Source organism: Panthera leo, chromosome A2, assembly GCF_018350215.1.
Source record: "Panthera leo isolate Ple1 chromosome A2, P.leo_Ple1_pat1.1, whole genome shotgun sequence".
NCBI classification, from domain to species: Eukaryota; Metazoa; Chordata; class Mammalia; order Carnivora; family Felidae; genus Panthera; species Panthera leo.
This window is the reverse complement of record NC_056680.1, coordinates 50,175,395-50,195,125: the sequence shown is the minus strand read 5'-3', so window position 1 is coordinate 50,195,125 and position 19,731 is coordinate 50,175,395.

Genomic DNA, 19,731 nt, shown 5'->3' with positions numbered 1-19,731 from the left:
AAAGAAGACCTAAATAATCGAAAGGCATCCCATTTTCATGGATCAGAAAACTTACTAATGCTAGGAAGGTAGACTTTCCAAGTTGATCTACAGATTTAGTGCAGTCTCTATCAAAATCCCAGCTGGCTTCTTTGCACAAATTGATAAGTTGATAAAATTCATAGAGAAATGTAAAGGGCCCAGGACAACCAAAACCCAAAAAGAACAAAGTTGAAGAACTCACACTTCTTGATTTCAAAACTTACCACAAATCTGTAGTTATCAAGACAGTGTGGTACTGGTATAAGGATAGACATATAAGTAAATGGATTATAATTGAAGGTCCAGAAATAAGCCATCGTAATTATGGTCAGTTGGTTTTCTACAAGGCTTCTGAGACCATTCAGTGAAGAATAGTCTTTTCGACAAATGGTTCTGAGAAAACTGGATATCCACATGCTCACGAATGCTCATGAATTCGAACCTCTATCTCACACCAGTGCAAAAATCAACTCAGAATGCATCCAAGACTTAAATGTAAGAGCTAATACCTTAAAACTCTTAAAAGAAAACATACACGTAAATCTTCCTGACTTTGGATTTGGCAGTAGTTTCTTAGATACGACACCAAAATCATAAGTGACAAAAGAAAAAAAAATAGATAAATTGGACTTCATCAAAATTGAAAACTTTGGTGCTTCAAGGAACACTATCAAGAAAATGAAAAGACAACCCACAGAATAAGAGAGAATATTTACAAATCATATATCTGAAAAGAGAGTTGTTTCTAAAAAAACTATAAAGGACGTTTATAATCCAATAATAAAAAGATCGCACAATTTAAAAAATTGGCAGATGGGGTGCCTGGGTGGCTCAGTTGGTTAAGCGTCTGAATTCAGCTCAGGTCATGATCTCACGGTTCGTGAGTTTGAGCCCCACATCGGGCTCTGTGCTGACAGCTCAGAGTCTGGAGCCTGCTTTGGATTTTGTGTCCCTCTCTCTCTACCTCTCCCCCACTTGTACTCTTTCTCTCTCTCTATCTCTCAAAGGTAAATAAATATTAAAAAAATTTTAAAAAATTGGCAGAGGACGAATAGGCATTTATTCAGACGAGATAAACAAATGGTCAGTAAACACACAAGAAGATACTCAACATCATTAGCCACCAGGAAAATGCAAATCAAAATCACAATAAGATACCACTTCACCTCCAGTAAGATGACTATAACCAAAAGAGAAAGATAATAACAAGTGTCAACAAGGATATGGAGAAAATGGAACCCTCATGCTCTGTTAGTGGGAATGTAAAATGGTGCAGCCACTTTGGAAAGCAGTGGGGACATTCCTTAAAATGTTAAGCACAGAGTTGTCATATGCTCCAGCATTTTCACTCCCAGATGTATACCCAAGAAAACTGAAAATATATGTTCGTAGAAAAACTTGTACCCAAATGTTTATAGCAATAGTATTCATTACAGCAGTCCTTCCTTATCTGTGGTTTTGCTTTCCATGATGTCATGTTAGTCATGGTCAAGCACGGTCCAGAAGCAAATGTTCCTCCTTATGACATACGGTCAAAAGGTCAGTAGTAGCTCAACGCTACATCACTATGCCTATGTCATTCACTTCACTGCATCTCATCACACAGGCATTTTTTAAAAAAATTTTTTTTAATGTTTATTTATTTTTGAGACAGAGAGAGACAGAGCATGAATGGGGGAGGGTCAGAGAGAGAAGGAGACACAGAATCTGAAGCAGGCTCCAGGCTCTGAGCTGTCAGCACAGAGCCCGATGCGGGGCTCGAAGTCACGGACCGTGAAATCATGACCTGAGCCGAAGTCAGATGCTCAACCGACTGAGCCACCCAGGCGCCCCATCATCACACAGGCATTTTATCATCTGATACCATCATAAGAAGGATGAGCACAGTAAAGTAAGATATTTTGAGAGAGCGACCACATTCACATAACTTTTATTACAGTACATTATATGATTGTTCTATTAGTTATTGTTGTTAATCTCTTACTGTGCCTAATTTGTAAATTAAACTCTATCATAGGTATGTTTGCATAGGAGGAAACATAGTATATATATTTAGGGTTCAGTACTAACCATGGTTTTAGGCATTCCCTGTGGGTCTTGGAACTTATCCCCTACAGATAAGGGGGGGTTACCATATAGCCCCAAAGTGGAAATAGCCCAAATATCCATCAACTGAATGGCAAAATAGCTACACAATGGAATAGTATTTAGCAATAAAAAGAAACGTAATACTGTGACACATGCTATGGCATGGGTGAACTGTGAAACCGTTACACAAGGTAAAAAAGTCAGACAGAAATGGCCACATATTGCATTACTCCACTTACATGAAATGTCCAGGCAACCCATGGATACAGAGAGTATGTTACTGGGTGCCTAGAGCTGGGAGGTTTGGAGAGAAACAGGAAGTGTGCTAATGGATATGAACTTTCATCATAAACTGATGAGAATGTTCTATAATTGATAGTGTTGATGGTTGGTGTGTTACTTTCACAAACTTGGTGACCTAAAATATCGCAAATTTGTTATCTTACAGTTATGGGGGTCAGAAATGGGAAATGGATCTCCCTGGGCTAAAATCTAGGTTTCATCATGGCTGCATTCTTTCTAGTCTATTCTTTTTCTTTCTTTCTAGTGTATTTCCTTGTCTTTTCCAGCTTGTAGGCCACCTGCACTTTTTGATTTGTGTTCTCTTGCCCCATCTTCAAAAACAGCAATGTAGCATCTTACAGCCTCTCTCTGACCCTGACACTGACTCTGCTTCCTACCCTCTTTCATTTGTAAGGAACTTTGTGATTACTTTGGGTCCACCTGCACGATCCAGGAAAATGTCCCCCATCTCGAGGTTCGCTGACTAATGATTCTAATTTCCCCTTGCTGTGCAGCAGAAGAGATTCACAGGTCCGAAGGATTAGGTCATGGATGTCTTGCCTACCTCAGGTGGCAAGTACTGCTGGGACTTGAATATGAATGAAGGCTCCAACACTTTGTAGGAGCGGTCATTGTATTCTTCATTGCTACACATTTAGAGTAAACAATGCCAGTGGCACTTAAAAATGTTCTGGATGAAGCATAAAAAATGCTGATTTTATTAAGTATCAATTTTTGAGACTTTCAAAGTCTGGGTGATGAGATAGGAAGTAGGCACAAAGCACTTGTGCATATGAAATATGGTGGTTGTGACAAGGAAAAGCACTTGTGCAGTTAGGTGCTTGAGTGTGAGTTGTACTAACTGCTTTTTTAAAAAAAATTGTTAATGTTTATGTATTTTTTTTTGAGAGAGAGAGAGAGACAGAGACAGAGCGTCAGCAGGAGAGGGGCATATAGAGACGGAGACACAGAATCCAAAGCAGGCTCCAGGCTCTGAGCTGTCAGCACAGAGCCCAACATGGGGCTTGAACTCACGGACCGTGAGATCATGACCTGAGCCAAAGTTGGATGCTTAACCAGCTGAGCCACTCGTGCACCGCGGACTAGCTGCTTTTTTCATGGAACATAGTTTTTACCTGGAAAGAACTAGTGAAAACAAACAATGGGTATCCATATTTGGGTATCTGTCAGACCCCTTCTCAAAAATGAATGAACTAGACTTGTCACTCCAAAGAAAAGAGTTGACAGTATCTGTTGACAGTGATCGAATTAGAGCTTTTTTTTTTCTTTTAATGTTTATTTATTTTTGAGACAGAGAGAAACAGAGCATGGACGGGGGAGGGTCAGAGAGAGAGGGAGACACAGAATCTGAAGCAGGCTCCAGGCTGTGAGCTGTCAGCACAGAGCCCGACGCGGGGCTCGAACTCACGGACTGTGAGATCATGACCTGAGCTGAAGTCGGATGCTCAACTGACTGAGCCACCCAGGCGCCCCCAAATTAGAGCTTTTAAGGGAAAATTATAACTTCCAAAAACTTGTATATACCTCGCTGAGCTTGATGGTTTCCTAATACCTAAAGATACTCCCAATGAGATCATTGGTGATATGAATAATGTGAGTTTTAAAATGTTGTTTGATGAAATTTACCAACATTTGGAACATCTGCATAACTCAGTGAACTAGTATTTTTCAAATGGCCAACCAGTGCAGGATGTTATGTCATCATGCATGGGTAAAATATCCATTTAACAGGAAAGATCACCTAATGAGTTTTGATGTATCAGTGTGTTAGAAGTTCATTGATATGGTTTCAGTTTCCACAAGGTTGCTAACCTTTTTGAAACTATGGCTTTGTTGAGTTTTAGTGTAGTACCAAAGAAAATCCACAATTACTGAAAAAGTGTAAAAATACTCTTCCTTTTTCTAACTACATATCCAAGTAAGGCTTGTTTTCCAACCTATTCTTCAACTAAAATTTTATATTGCAACTGACTGAATGTAGAAACAGATACTCTAAATCAGTTGCCTTGTATTAAGCCAGGTTTTTAAGAGATTTGCAAGCATATAAGCAATGCTATAATTTTTTTGTTTTGATGCAGTGCTTTTAACAAAATGTAGTGGTTTTAATGAACAAGTTTTTATTACTTAAAGAAATAAAATCTTAAAAAAAAAGGGTGGGCACTTAGCTGGCCGAGTCAATAGAGTGTGTGACTCTTCATCTCAGTGTTGTGAGTTTGAGCTTCATGACGGGTGTAGAGATTACTTAAAAAAATAAAATCTTAGAAGAAGTTTGTATATTAACATGTAATTGGTTTATTATTTTTTAAAAGAATTAATACATATTTTAAAAATTTCTCACAGTTAAGATTTTTAATACTGTTATTTTCAATAAAATAACTTATATAAATAAAAGCTCCTTGGTAATTTTGAAGAGTAGAAGGGTGTCCTGAAACTAAAAATTTTGAGAAGAGCTGTATTATTGTATGTCATTGAGCAGCAGTAGCTAATTAGTATACTCTCTGGTGGTCATTTGTCCACTTAGCATAGTAATCTTTGAAAATATCCATCATTCCAGGGGCGCCTGGGTGGCTCAGTCGGTTAAGCGGCCGACTTCGGCTCAGGTCATGATCTCACAGCCCGTGAGTTCGAGCCCCGCGTTGGGCTCTGTGCTGACAGCTCAGAGCCTGGAGCCTGTTTCGGATTCTGTGTCTCCCTCTCTCTGACCCTCCCCCGTCCATGCTCTGTCTCTCTCTGTCTCAAAAATAAATAAACATTAAAAAAAAAAAAAAGAAAATATGCTTCATTCCATCAGTAGATGAACAGATAAAGAAAATGTGGGATATATATGTTTATATATATATAAAGTACTGTTCACCCATAAAAAAAAGAAGGAAATCCTTCCTTTTACAACAACATGGATGGACCTTAAATGCATTATGCTAGGCAAAATAAGACCGAGAAAGGCAAATATTGTATGATCTCATATGTGGAATCAAAAAAAAAAAAAAAAAAAAGGCCATACTCATAGAGATCATATTTGTGGTTACCAAGGGTAAGTGGGGGGATTGGATGGAGGTGGTCAAAGGTACAAAACTCCAGTTACAAAGTAAGTTATTACTAGGGATATGATATCCTATATAATAACTGTAGTTAACACTGCTATATGTTCTATCTGAAAGTTGCTAAGGGAGTAAATACTAAAATCACTCATGACCAGAGAAAAAGCATTTTCCTTCTTTTTGATATCTATATGATGGATGTTATGTAAACCTATTGTGGTAATCATCTCACAATATATACAAGTCATTATGCTGTATACCTTAAACTTACACTGTATGTCAATTACATCTCAATTAAACTGAAAGAAAAAAAAAGAAAAAAACCTGACAACACCTTAATCTTGAATGTGTAGTGCCCAGAAGTATGAGGGAATAAATTTGTGTTGTTCAAGCAAAAAAAAAAAAACAAAAAACTGTAGCATTGTATCATTACCCTGCTCAAACCTTCAAATTTCTATTACATTTAGACATTTAGAAAGAAGTCCAAACTCTTCTGCTAGCCCATGAGGTCCTACATGATCTGGGCCATGTTGACCTCCTTGACCTCATTTCTTCCTATTGACCCTTAGGTCACTACTCTGGCCACAGTGTCCTTCACACTACATCAGATTGTTGCTGCCTCAGGGCCTTTGCACTTACAGTTATCTCTGCTTGAAATGCTTGTCTCCTGAATCTTCCCATAGCACACTCCCTGTTTATCAAGTCTTTCCCCAAGGTTAGCTCTTCAGATTGTCCCTCACTCACCTCCTCATCTAAAATAGCAGCTAAGTCTTTCTCCATTCCTTTCCCTGGATGTTTTTTCTTCTTCAGAGTACTTATTCCCTCCAGCTATTATGTTACTTTTCTATGTGTGTGCTTGTTTATGATCTGTTTCTCCCCCTGGAATGTAGCTTCACAAGGGCAGGGACTTTGCCTACCTTCTTCACAGCTGAATCTCAAGGACCTCTGTGTATTTAGAGGTTATTTTTGATTGTGGCAGAGCATTTTCCAGGAAAGGTGGGTTGGACATCATGCTTTGGGCTCTACTTCTTTGAGAGCCATGGGTTCAGACTTGAGGGTCAGTTTTGGGTCTGAGAGAGGCATTAGGACCAGGTGTGGTCAAGGGTGCAGCCTAGTTGATGGCTGGGGCCCAGAAATGAAAGGAGTCTCACTGCTCTGGACTCGTTGTGGGAACCTCTAAAATGGGTCATTTCTGGGAAACATCTGGCATACTCGTCCATTGCCCAAGCTTTGCAGTCAGGCAAACCCGGGTTCAAACCCTAGCTCTGTAACCTGGAGCAAGTTACTTAGCTTTCTCCCAGCCCCCAGGTCTTAAATGTAGAATGAAAGAAATAATAGGATATACTTTCCAGAATTTAATTGAGATAGTTCATGCAGAGCTCTCAGTAAGCATACAGTAAGCACTCAGTAATGACTGCCATGCTGCCACTGAGGATAATGATTCCCTAGTCTCAATTTCCTCTTCTGAGGAGTGGGGATTCCTGCATAAGGACCTCACAGAGTTGTTTTTTAAGCTCTAACAAGCTAATAGACCGGAATGTGCTCTGAGGAAGAACAAAAGCAGGACAAATGTGGGAGGCTGTTCTGATGTGGCCTTCTTTATAAAGGATATTTGGCTCCCTGCAGACTCTGAATTGTGCCAGCTGGAGGATCCAGGCTTTGCTGCTGGGGCTCAGTTCCCCCTGCCCGGAGCCTCATTTGGACGCAAGTGGTGGCCATTCCCTGTCTGGACACCGCGGGCAGCTGTTGGAGGGGACGACACAATGCCCAGCTGTTTCCAGGCCAGATGGGACTCCCTGGAGCTGCAAACCCTGCCTGGGAGGCAAAGGTAAAGCCGGACGACAGGATCAGCAGCAGCACTCTTGCCCCTCTTTCCCCTGGTGGGTGGCCTGTCAGGGAGCAACCCCTCCCCTTACCTTTGAATTGGCCAGGCCACTTAATAATCTTTCCATTGAGTCTGAACTGCAGAAAGCCCTTCAGGAGCAAGAAAGCTGGATGAAGCCTGGGCTATTTCTGTGCGCATGGGTAGGGTCGGGTGTCCACCCTGCTGCACTCCATACCGGAAGTTAGATAAGTTAGATTCGAGGTAGGGTTTAGGCTAAACCTAACTGAGGCCAGAATTACTTAATTTGGGGTAAACATTAACCCCAAGAGGCAATCTGTGTAGAATATGACTTGGGTTTGGAACTAGCTTCCCCCCACTCCCCGGGCTGGATTTGAACTTCCCTTGCCCCACCCACATACTATGCTTGACTGAGGGGACTTTTGCAACTCAAGTTCATTTACCAGAAGTCCCTCTTTAAATGCATATTCCTCGAGAAGGAAAATGGCATTGACTCTCTAACCTGGCAGTAGAGATAAGGGATTCCAAGAGCTTCTTCCTAGAATCCCAGACACCTGGGAGAAGGGATGCAAGAGAGAATTGCCCCTGCCCCAGGCCTTACTGTGTCCCCCCACAAACACTCAATAGGCGCTTACTGAGAATCTCTCTCTCATGACAGGTGCTTTTTGTACACTCTCACATCCTTACAACATTCGACAAGGGAAGGTATACTTGTCTCCTTGCTGCAGCCGAGAAGACTGCCTAATGCCAGGCCTACTGCCAGTCCCAGGACCTCCGTGTCTGTGGCCATTGGTGTATTAGGCAGGTCATTCATCACGTGACTTGCGCACACATGACATGCTAGGCACGGGGAGACAATGGTAAAGGCAACCAGACCTGGCTTCTGCCTTTGGGGACAGGCATCAGTCAGCCATGTGAAATCACACCTGTGCAAAGTGCTGGGAAGGAGAGGTCTGCAATTCCACACGAGGTCCTGATGGGGTCAGGAGGGTGTGGTGGGTCTGCTGGGGTATGATGCATGAGCAGGAGCAAACTTGGCAGTGGCTGAAGCTCAGAGAACTGGAAAGACGGTGGTTCAAGACAAGGCGGCCTGGTGGCAGGGGCTGGGCCACTCAGGTGCCATGGGCTGTGGCAAAGCACCTGATCTTTATCCCTGGGGCTGGGGGAGGACACTGGGCTGTTATCAACAGAGGATGATGTCATCATGATGAGGGAGCATAAGGCAAGCTGGGGGCAAAGCACAAGCCAGCACACCCACCCCCCAGGTGGGACAGATGTGACATTCTTCGGACACTCCTGGCTGCCCAAGGACAGGGAAAGGAAAGAAAGCAGACGGTTGACTGATAAAGATCACAGTCATGCAGGACAGGAGTCTCCTTCAGTTTATGGATAAATTAGTACTGCAAGAAAAAGGCAATCTTATCCATAGCCTGATCTCCAGAAACCTATAGACTCTGTTTCCTGGAGTCTGAATATCACCCTCATCAAGATGTAAGGGGGTTTAAGTGTTTGTCATGGTGATGTGGGAAACAAAGGCAAATGAAAAATTAAATTCCCTTACCACCCATTGACAAGTCCTAGAAACAGGCAGAGTGACCTTTTTCTAGGAGCTCAGCTGCCTTGATGATGACACTTTTCTAAGGGCAAAAGGGAATCTTGGCTTAACATTATGCCGACCCCCCAGGATCCTGTAAATCTACTTTAACATATAGAAAATTCTTTTGGAAACTTCCTTTATCTCAATTCCTCCAAGATATATGCTGGCAATCATACTCTAAGCTTATGGCCCCCTGAGGTATATCTGAAGGGTCTCATGACTGAGGTTATACTAAATGGTAATTAATGGTATTTTCCTAACAAGACCTAGCCCCTCAAGGTCCTGGAGGCCTTGCTTCCAAAATTCCTTACAGATTTACACTGTTCCTAAACCCCTCCCAACCTGAGGGTATATAATCAGTTCTACTCATCACAACCCAGTGCAGCTTTCTGCCCATGGGTCCTGTCCCCATGCTTTAATAAAATCACCTTTTTGCACCAAAGACATCTTCAAGAACTCTTTCTTTGTGGCAAGAGATTCTCTGCTGTCCTGTATACTGTTTTCAAGCCCAGCGATTAATTTTATGACTATTATTCTAAATTCACTTTCTGTTATATTATTTAAATCCTTTTTGATCAGTTCATTAGCTGTTGTTATTTCCTGGAGATTCTTCTGAGGGGAATTCTTCCGTTTGGTCATTTTGGAGAGTCCCTGGGGTGGTGAGGACCTGCAGTGCACTTCCCCTGTGCTGTGGTGTATAACTGGAGTTAGTGGGCGGGGCCGCAGTCCGACCCGATGTCTGCCCCCAGCCCACTGCTGGGGCCACAGTCAGACTGGTGTGTGCCTTCTCTTCCCCTCTCCTAGGGGCGGGATTCACTGTGGGGTGGCGTGTCCCGTCTGGGCTACTTGCACACTGCCAGGCTTGTGTTGCTGGGGATCTGGCGTATTAGCTGGGGTGGGTAGGCAAGGTGCACGGGGGCTGGAGGGGCAGGCTTAGCTCGCTTCTCCTTAGGTGATCCACTTCAGGAGGAGCCCTGTGGCAGCGGGAGGGAGTCAGATCCGCTGCCGGAGGTTTGGCTCCGCAGAAGCACAGAGTTGGGTGTTTGCGCGGAGCGAGCAAGTTCCCTGGCAGGAACTGGTTCCCTTTGGGATTTTGGCTGGGGGATGGGCGGGGGAGATGGCGCTGGTGAGCGCCTTTGTTCCCCGCCAAGCTGAGCTCTGCCGTCCGGGGGCTCAGCAGCTCTCCCTCCCTTTGTCCTCCAGCCTTCCCGCTTTCCGAGCAGAGCTGTTAACTTCTGACCTCCCAGACGCTAAGTCGCGCTTGCTGTGGGAACACAGTCCGTCCGGCCCCTCCGCTTTTGCCAGCCAGACTCGGGGGCTCTGCTTGGCCGGCGAGCCGCCCCTCCGCCCCGGCTCCCTCCCGCCAGTCCGTGGAGCGCGCACCGCCTCGCCGCCCTTCCTACCCTCTTCCGTGGGCCTCTGGTCTGCGCTTGACTCCGGAGACTCACTTCTGCTAATCCTCTGGCGGTTTTCTGGGTTCTTTAGGCAGGTGTAGGTGGAATCTAAGTGATCGGCAGGACGCGCTGTGAGCCCCGCGTCCTCCTACGCCGCCATCTTCCGGAACCTCCAAAAATACCTTCAAGAACTCTTTCTTGACTGTCAGCTCCGAACGTCCTGCTATCACCCCAAAACACCATCAATCACATGTGACATTAAAAAAAATTTTTTTAGGTTTATTTACTTTTGAGAGAGAGAGAGCGTGAGCGGGGGGTGGGGGAGGGGGGGGCAGAGAGAGAGGGAGACACAGAATCCGAAGCAGGATCCAGGCTCCAAGCTGTCAGCACAGAGCCTGACATGGGGCTTGAACCCACAGACTGTGAGATCATGACCTGAGCCAAAGTCGGATGCTTAACCGACTGAGCCACCTAGGCACCCCTCACAGGTAACATTTTAAAAAGTAGCTCTGGGGGCTCCTGGGTGGCTCAGCTGGTTGAGTGCCCACCTTGGGCTCTGGTCATGATCTTATGGTTCACAAGTTCGATCCGCGCATCAGCTCATTGCTGTCAGCACAGAGCCTGCTTGGGATCCTCTGTCCCCCTCTCTCTCTGCCCCTCCCCTGTTCATGTGTCCTCTCTCAAAAGTAAATTAAAAAAACATTAAAATAATAAAAAATAAACAACAACTCTGGCTGCTGTATGGAGAGCAGGTGGGAGGGGCAGAAGGTTTTGCAGCTGCCCAGGAAGTGTGTGTGACGGCAGCTTGGAGTGGAGTGGTGGCATGGAAACCGGGGATGGGGACAGCTGCAAGAGATACTGAAGAGGCATAGAGGACTAGATGGTGTGAAAGGAGCCTCCGGGAAGGCTGGCTTCACGGGCATGCAGTCCATGCATCAGCACAGGCCCCGTCCTCAGAAGGCCCCACCCCTGCTTTAATGCTCTTGTGTCACTGTTGTGAAATTCTCAACAGTGTTTGACCAAGGGACTCTGCATTTTCCCTTGGTGCTGGGTCCTGCAACTTAGGTAACTGGGCCTGCCTCCTATGCTGGACCCAGGGATCTCAGGGTCCCCGTCCCCCGAGTTCCAGGCAATCTCAGAACCAACTCATCTGGAGTAGGTGCCCAGCCCCAAGCCCCATAGGGCTCACTGCCCAGGGCCATCCTGCTGAGCATGAATCACAGCTTCAGCCCTAGAGGCCCGACCCTGCAAGGAGTGAGCAGAAACCAGGGCCATTTTTTATCCTATTCTGGCCTCACTTTTATTCTCTGAGAAATAAAAGGGATATAAGATAGGATTTCTAGAGTCCTTTCTGGCCCCAGCATGCTGTCTTTGTTCTGGTTCCTGCTGACCTTTCCATGCTGAGCTAGGTGCTCGGGACTGCTGGGATGTGTCCATGCCAGCTCAGAGGGGTAAGGCAGCGCCCTTGCTGGTCTTCTCTGTCACTTGCCGGATTTTCCCCCATTAGAAATGCACTGTGAGGTCAAATTAAAAGCACTCTGGGAGCAGTAATATTCATGGCTCTTTTCAGCTGGAATTTGAGTGATGTGATCTTTACTGGCAGGGGCAGGGGAGACAGAGAGGACATTAAGAGAGGACAGAGCCCCCCCCACCCCCATAATCACAGTTTGGTGGGCCAGGAGTGACAGTGCTGGGGACTGTTTCTGCTGGCCTAAAATGCATGTGCACCTCTCTCTGCAGAAGTGGCCTTGTGGTCTCCACTGACCCTGCAGCTTGCAGAAGTTTCTGTTCTCATTTCTTCTAACCGGCTTGCCTCAGTACTTGGTGTCTTGTTTTGGACTGTGTGATTTCTTGAGGACCAGTACCCTTGGCTACTAATCTGGGACCTTCAGCAAAAATTTTGGGGTGTGATGGGTATGTGGGGTAGGGGCACATGGAGGAAATTCTCACTAACAGGGTTTTCTGGTGCTCCTGTCATAAGCAGGCCCTGGCTCACTCAAATGAAGGGGACTGTGAAGTGAGCCTCAAGCGTTTTGGCTTGGGGTAGAGAGGACAGGTTCCAGCTTGATCTTCTGGACGCGGCCATTGGTTTCTAAGCTGCAGTCTCCAGACTTCTGGGCATCCTTGTAGGCAGCGACCCCCTGACAGCTGCTGGTACCCACCACGGGCCAGGCGCCGTTCTAGCTCTTGTTTCATCAGATCTTCTTGAAGAACTTAGTAACCTGGTGTGATTGCGTGTTTTCCACAAATGGCACAGCAATACTCTTGGTCTTATTTGCCCCTGGCGCCTCCCCCTGAAAGAGGCAGAGCCCAGTTCCCCTCCTCCTGAATGTGGGTGGGACTTCATTACTGCCTCACTGAAAAGAATGTGGTGGAGAGTTGCACTGTGACTTCTGGTGACCCGGCTGCAGCTGCCTTCCGGATCTTTCCCTCTCTCTGTCTCTCTCTCTCTCTCACACACATGATACTTGCCTTTGAAACTCAGCCACCATGTGCGAGGCAGCCTAGGAGCTCATTCACAGGCGCTCTGACTGCAGCCCCAGCTACGACCCTCCAGAACCAACCACTACCCGCGTGAGACCTGGCCTTTATGAGCCATAAATGATTCCAACCTCAGCCTTTGAGTTGTTCCAGCCGATGTTGAATGAAGCAGAGTTGGGCTATCCTGGCCAAGTGCTGCCCAAACCATCATTTCATGAGCAAAATAAATGTTGTTTTAAAGCACTACCTTTTGGGGCAATTTGTTATGTAGCCGTAGTCACTGGAGCACATGGCTATTATCTCCATCTTCGCCTGTTAGTTGAGTTAAGTGAGGCACAGGCTGGGGCTGTCTCTCAGGGTAACACCGTGGGTATGTGGCAGCATCAAGACTTGAATGTAGGCCTGCCTCGTCCCTCCACACAACGCTGGTTCTAGGGGCCATGCGTCTACCTAAAGTGAGCCTGCGTGAGACAGTTCGTTGAGTCCTCCTCTGCCAGCCTTGAACTTTATGGGAACCCAAAGGCAGAGATGAGGAGACCTCAGGAGAGCTGGGGGTTTAGCAGCATCCATTTGGGAGGTAGCAGAGGGAGTGGCTGTCCATTCTCTGGCACCCACGTCCAGAGTTCCAGAACTCAGTTCTCAGAAAAGGAGCAACAGACTAGGAAGGAGCAGAGATCTGTTGTGACACCAGTTAACCGGGCAATCTTGGGCAGTTGCTTTTTGTCATGTGCCTCATTTTCTCCATTTGTAAAGTGGGCAAGGTGTGGGATTTGACAAGGGGATGAGCAGGAAGGGTACTACCAGGAGGGGACAGGCTGCTTGAGGGCAGGGAGTGTCGGGGGTCCTGTGCATGGAACTGGGCCTGCTGTGGGAAGCAGAGGAGGCAGGCGGGTGGGCCAGGGGCTCGCAAGGGACTGTGGGGTGGAATTAAGAGTGTGCTGGGGACTGGAACTGTGTGGTGTTTATGCCATGTTGGAGAGACGGTCTGGTCAGCAGGGAGCTTACTCAGCACCCCAAGCCTGGCATATGGGTCGCAGCTCAGCCTGTGTATCACTGGGTGACATCAGGTAAACCCTTCCTCCTTTCCACGCCTCAGACCTGTCCTGTGGAAATGTACGTAGATGTGTGTCTGTTCTTGCTAGTCCTAGTGCCCTGGAATCCTGGGGTCCTGCCCTCATCAGGTCTCCTGGCTCAGCTCTGGGATGTTGCTCTTAAGGAAAAGCTCCCGCACCTGGGCTGCCTCCAAGAGTACAGGCTGAGGGACCCTGGCTGTCCCGTCCTGGATGGTGCATCTTTCTTGTGAGGACATGTTGCTGGAGCGTGGCCCTTTAGGATGCTGTTGATGAAGTGTCACAAGCACCTTACAGGTGGAGAGAAAGTGCTGTGTGCTTGACAGCTACGGGAAGAGCTGGGGGTGGGGCAGGAAGAAGCAGCTGTTCTGTTCCCTCTGTGGCCTTCCAAGGGGGTCCCCGCTGCAGGACCAGGACACAAACTAGCTGCCCAGCCCCCACTGGAGGCTTGCAGGGAGTGCCCTGACTTCTCCAGTATGTTAGGGAGAACACTTTGCACAGCAAAGGTGAAGCAGAAAGTGGAGGCTGGAGTTATTCACATCAGTCTGGGATAAGGCTTTTTGGAAATAGAATTCCCTTTCATGTTGCAAAAATAATCCATATGTGCTGCAAATACCAGAGATAACTGCTGTTGGTGTGTTTGTAACATCCTTTAGAGAGAATTCTCCTCCTCCTTCCTCACCCTCCCCTCTCTCCCTCCTCCTTCCCTCCCCTCCCCCCTCTCCATCCTCCTCCTCCACCATCTTCTTCCTCTCTCTCTCAGACAGACAGACACACACACACACACACACACACGCACCCATTCTGTGTCAACTAACACAGATCCCCCCTGTCATTTTTAACCTGTCACTTTTCACTGGAGGTATATAACAGTCTTGTTCCATTTGTCCTGTTTCACTGTTATCATAATGTTTGATTGACATCTGTATACATATTTCTTTGCCTTCTTGCCCAATTGTGTCCTTAAGTTATGTCACTAGGAGGATTAATCGCTGTGTCCAAGAGTACCCAAGTTTTCAAGGCTTTTCATACAGACTGTCCCATTTCCTTCAGAGGAGGCTATTCCGAAATGCATTCCCGTCAGCAGTGTGTGAGAGCGTCAGGTCCCCACCCCCCGGGGTCTTTTTCTTGTTCATTCTCACCCGTCTGATAGGTGAAAAATGGTATTTCAGTTGTTGAAGACTTCGTGTCCTGGCGGAGCACCATAGTCTTTCCAGTACAGTCCATACTCACTCTTCCTTGAGTACCAGACTATGTGCACACAGTCACCTCTGTGCCCTGAGGACGCTCACCACACAATCTGTTCTGTGCCCACTGCTTGGCTGTGTGTGTTTTGCTGCCAAGACTTAGAAAATGACAGATAGGGAGCGCCTGGATGGCTCAGTCAGTTACACATCCTACTCTTGGTTGGGGCTCAGGTCATGATCTCACGGCTTGTGAGTTCGAACTCTACGTTGGGCTCTGCGCTGACAGCTTGGAGCCTGCTTAGGATTCTTCCTCTCTGTCTCTTTGCCCCTCCCCTGCTTGCTCTCTCTCAAAAAAAATAATAAAGTTTCAGATAGAACAGTAAGAGATCTTAGAGATTGTCCAGTACTCTCATTTTAAGGAGAGGAAATGGAGACCAGGGAGGTGGGGGCTTGCCCCTGGTCGTATAAGGCAGCGTGTTCCTGGTGGAATCGGAACTCTGAATTCAGACAGGAATCCCTGTCCTTCTGCTTGTCTTGATTTTCTCACCCTCCTCAGGAGCCCTGGTGGGTAGAGTTCAACTCCAGACTCAGCACTGCCTCTGGGTGCTGTGATTTAGGGTCACCCCACTGGGCACATAGCAGGTGCTGAGAAAATACTTAATGAATGTACATAACATAGCTCAGGAAATAGTACATTTTGTCAAAACGTGCCAACATTCCAAGAAGAAAGGATGTTTTGTTGGGTGCCCCTCTGGGAAGAAATGCCTTTTTAAAAGTAGGCTGTTGGAATTGGTGGAGGAGGAGGAGAGATGGGGCTGCCTGGGGCTTGGGACAGTGTTTGTGTTTGGATGCTGTTGAGTCACTGGAATTTCCCGTAGGTTCCTTCTTCCTACCAGAGATGGACAGATAGACCCAGGCAGTGGTGGCAGATGGGAAAAGAAAGCTTGGTTTTCTTAGGGTGTCCCTAGGGACTGGTTCAAGTCCCGTGTCTATCTCCTTTCCTCAGACCACACCCCCTTGCCCTCTCCTTCCCCAAAAGATCCTTCCAGTTTTTATCTCCAGAACCTTTTCAGTGCTGCTCAGTCAGGCCTTTCGTGACACAGGAGGTGGCTTGGTCTATGCAAAGACTAGAGTTTTGGTGTGGCTTCATTTCTTTTTATTTTCTTTTATCTTATTATTTTTTTAAAGTTTTATTTATTTTCGAGAGAGCACAAGAAAGGGAGGGGCAGAGAGGGGGGAACAAACGATCTGCAGCAGGGTCTGTGTGACAGTAGAGAGCTCAGTGTGGGGCTTGAACTCACAAACCATGACCTGAGTCAAAGTCGGGCGCTCAGCTGACTCAGCCACCCAGGTGCCACAGTCTGGGTTCATTTCTGATGGCAGTAGGACCTTGGGCACGTCACCTGTCATTGCCATGTCAACCTGGACATCTTGCTGTTCAGGCGAGCCCCATTCTCAGTGGGCTCTTATTCCATTTGCCTCCTGCCACTTGCCCCCTTCCAGTCCTTCCTCCAGCTGATGCAAATGCATTATCTCTTATCACATCTCCATCAGGTAACCGGGTAACCAGTAACCGCCTGCCTCTCCCTGGCTCCCAGTGTCCCTGCACTCAGAGAGCGCAAAGTCCCTTAACAAGGCTGTCAGGCTGGGTGGCCTGACTCTGGCAGACCTCTCTAGGTTTGCCTCATGCTTTCTTGCAGCCATGCTGGTCTTGAACCAGCTGTGTGCCTGCACCAAGCCCCTCACCCTCTCTGAACCTCAGTTTCCTCATCTGTAAGAGAGACAACATGAGAATTCCAATTGTTCTGCTTGTTTGGAGGCTAACAACCACTTTGAAATGACTCTGTGCTCCTCAGGGCCCTACTTCTCCAAAAAAAAGTCAGTCACAGCTTCCAAAGCTCCTGATTCTCAATAAACCTTTTCTTCTGCAAAAGAACAGTCTGCTTTTATTCCAAGCTCAGTTATTCCCCCCAAATGCTTTTTCTCTCTGGTTATGTCTTGTGTCCTCACCTAGGCCAAAAGCATCTACAAATGGAAGATGCATCTATTTATGCCAATTCCTTAATAGGGGGTGTGTTGTCACATCCATTGTCAATTGTCATGTTTGTGGAATTAGAAGTATCATGCTTTATCTTTGTCATTGCTTTCTCTCAGGAAGAATGGGCCATGTGTATGAGTGACAATGACATGCTTTCTCACACAGGGCCCCCCCCCCCCGCCCCTTCAGCCAGATTTACACAAATACTATTCTGGGAAGCAAGGGTCTGACTCTAGTGATTAATTTACTGAGGGATGTTCTTGGGGAATCCATTCATAATTTTCTCAACACATTTTATAGATAGGTATGTACTATAAGAAAGGTGATGGGTAAGTATAATATATCCCATCAGGGGTGCTTGGGGCAAACCCTTCCTCATCCCATCATGGGGTGGGGCAGATGTGGTTTACCTTCTAGAATAAGGTTCTCAGATGGCATCCATCATCAAACTCCAGAAAACCAGAAGGGTGAGATCTCAGAGATTGGCTCTTTTGACCAGCCCTCTCATTTTACATATGGGGAAACTGAGGCCCAGGGAGCAAGTCAAGATCACTTAATGCTCACCTGAGTAGTTTGTAACTTTAATCTGTAATTTGTGTGAAAAAGGCTAGTTGTTAATGTTGTTAAAAACAAGACAACAGACCCATGGGGCACCTGGGTGGCTCAGTCAGTGACTCTTGGTTTCTGTTCAGGTCATGATCTAACAGTTCATGAGATCCAGCCCCATGTCGGCTTTTTGCTGACAGTGCAGAGCCTGCTTGGGATTCTCTCTCTCCCTCTTTCTCTCTGCCCCTCCCCCATGTACTCTCTCTCTCTCTCAAAATAAATGACATTAAAAAAAAGACAACAGACCCAAAATGGAGTTGCATATGCTAAGCCCCACATCACCAAACTGAGTTTCAGTTTCACCTCTTCCAGAGATGGAGTTTCAAACCAGTCAGTCAGGAACTGCCTGATGGGCACTAGAGAACAATCTGTCCAACAGATCCCTGCTGTCCCCTATCGGGAAATAACCTTGCAATAACCAGTCACTCTGTAGCCTGTAAAACTTCCATATTCTGTGTTCCGGGGCTTCCTTCTGCCTATAAAAGTCTTTCACTTTGTAAAGCTCCTTGGGGCTGGCTCCTTTTCATCTATTAGATGGGAAGCCGTTTGATTTACGAATTGCTGAATAAAGCCAGTAAGATCTTTACAATCTATTCGCTTGAATTTTGTTTTGTAACAACATTATGATGCAGCTAGCTCCCAAAGGGCAAGAAAGACAGCTATCATCCTTTTCCAATGCTGCTGGAATCCCCAGGCCCATCCTGGAATGCTCACTCAACTCTAAGAACCTTGGGACCAGTACAGAGGAATGGTTTGTCCCTAGGATGTCTTGGCACAGGGCTATAATTGTGGATTCAGCAAACCCAGTCCTTGGCTAACTCAATTCTCTCCACATAATTAAAAGAGAGAGAAATGAAATGTCAGGATGAAGTATGCATTTAAATTTTAAAGAGCCTTGTTCATTTTTGAATCCTCACCTGGTTTTTCCCTGTCTTCATTCTTGGCCTCTGTAAAGTCACTTGAAAGAAACAACAACAACAACAACAACAACCTGATTTTAGAATAGGAAAGGAGTTTGGAGTCAGAAGAAGTTGTCCTTACCATTTCAGTTTCCTTTGGCATCATGTTGGGTTTTAATTTTGAAGTGTGGCAAAGAGGCAGAAATGGCTTCTGGCCACAGACTGAGAGAAGCACTTTGAAATGAAGATAGATTCTTTTCTTTTCTTGAGATATTTCCTTAAAGCTACCTAAAGAATGAACCCCTCTGCCAGCGTTGATTAGAATAGAAGGCATTTCTCATTCCTCAGGAATGGGAATAGGAACAAAAGTATTGCAAAGCAAGGATTTACTTGAATTCACTGCTAAATCCAGTAGAACAAGCTCCTGGGAGGGGAAAAATAAAAGCGCCGAAATTAACCTGATGTTTGGGAAGTATCAGTTAAATGCTTTTGTAACTTCATCACCATCCACTCAGGGGAAAACACCGCTATTCAAACCTCCCATTTGCCTGAGAGTCAGGAGCTTATAAACCAAGAAAGGAAGAAACCAAGCAGGTTATTTACGAGCTCCGTCCCTCTTGCTGTTTTAAGCTACTTTGAAATAAGCCTGTTACCGCTCTGGGGCAATCGCTGGGCGAGTAACTCGGCTCTGCGGGGGTCGTGGGGGGCGGCCCTCCGCGCCTCCCAGCGGACTCCTGTGGTGGTGCAGCCCGGGTCCCCGCTGCAGAAAAGCGGGCCACCAGCAGACAGCGCCTCATCCTGACGCTGTCAGCGCGCACAGCCTCGGCTGCTCTCCTCGCTCGCCTTCTGTCCCTATCCAGGGACCGATTAGGTGCGGGCGACGGGATTCCAGCTGAGGTTTCAGAATCTGAGACCTCACCAAAGTATCAGACTGGGTGCCGCCAGCAGCCACCCCAGTCTGGGTTGGGAGCGCACGCGTCTTTGGAGCTGTCCGCGGCGGTGCAGTTTCCCCAGGGAGCCAACTTTAGGCCAGCTCGAGGACTGGGTGCAGGTAGTTGGGTCTTGCGTACGGGTGGACGGGTTGACTGGGGCTGGTGGAGCCATTGGAACCCTAGTGGAGGTGGTGGGGTGCCTCGCGGCTCTGGCACCTGGAGGCACGCCCGGTG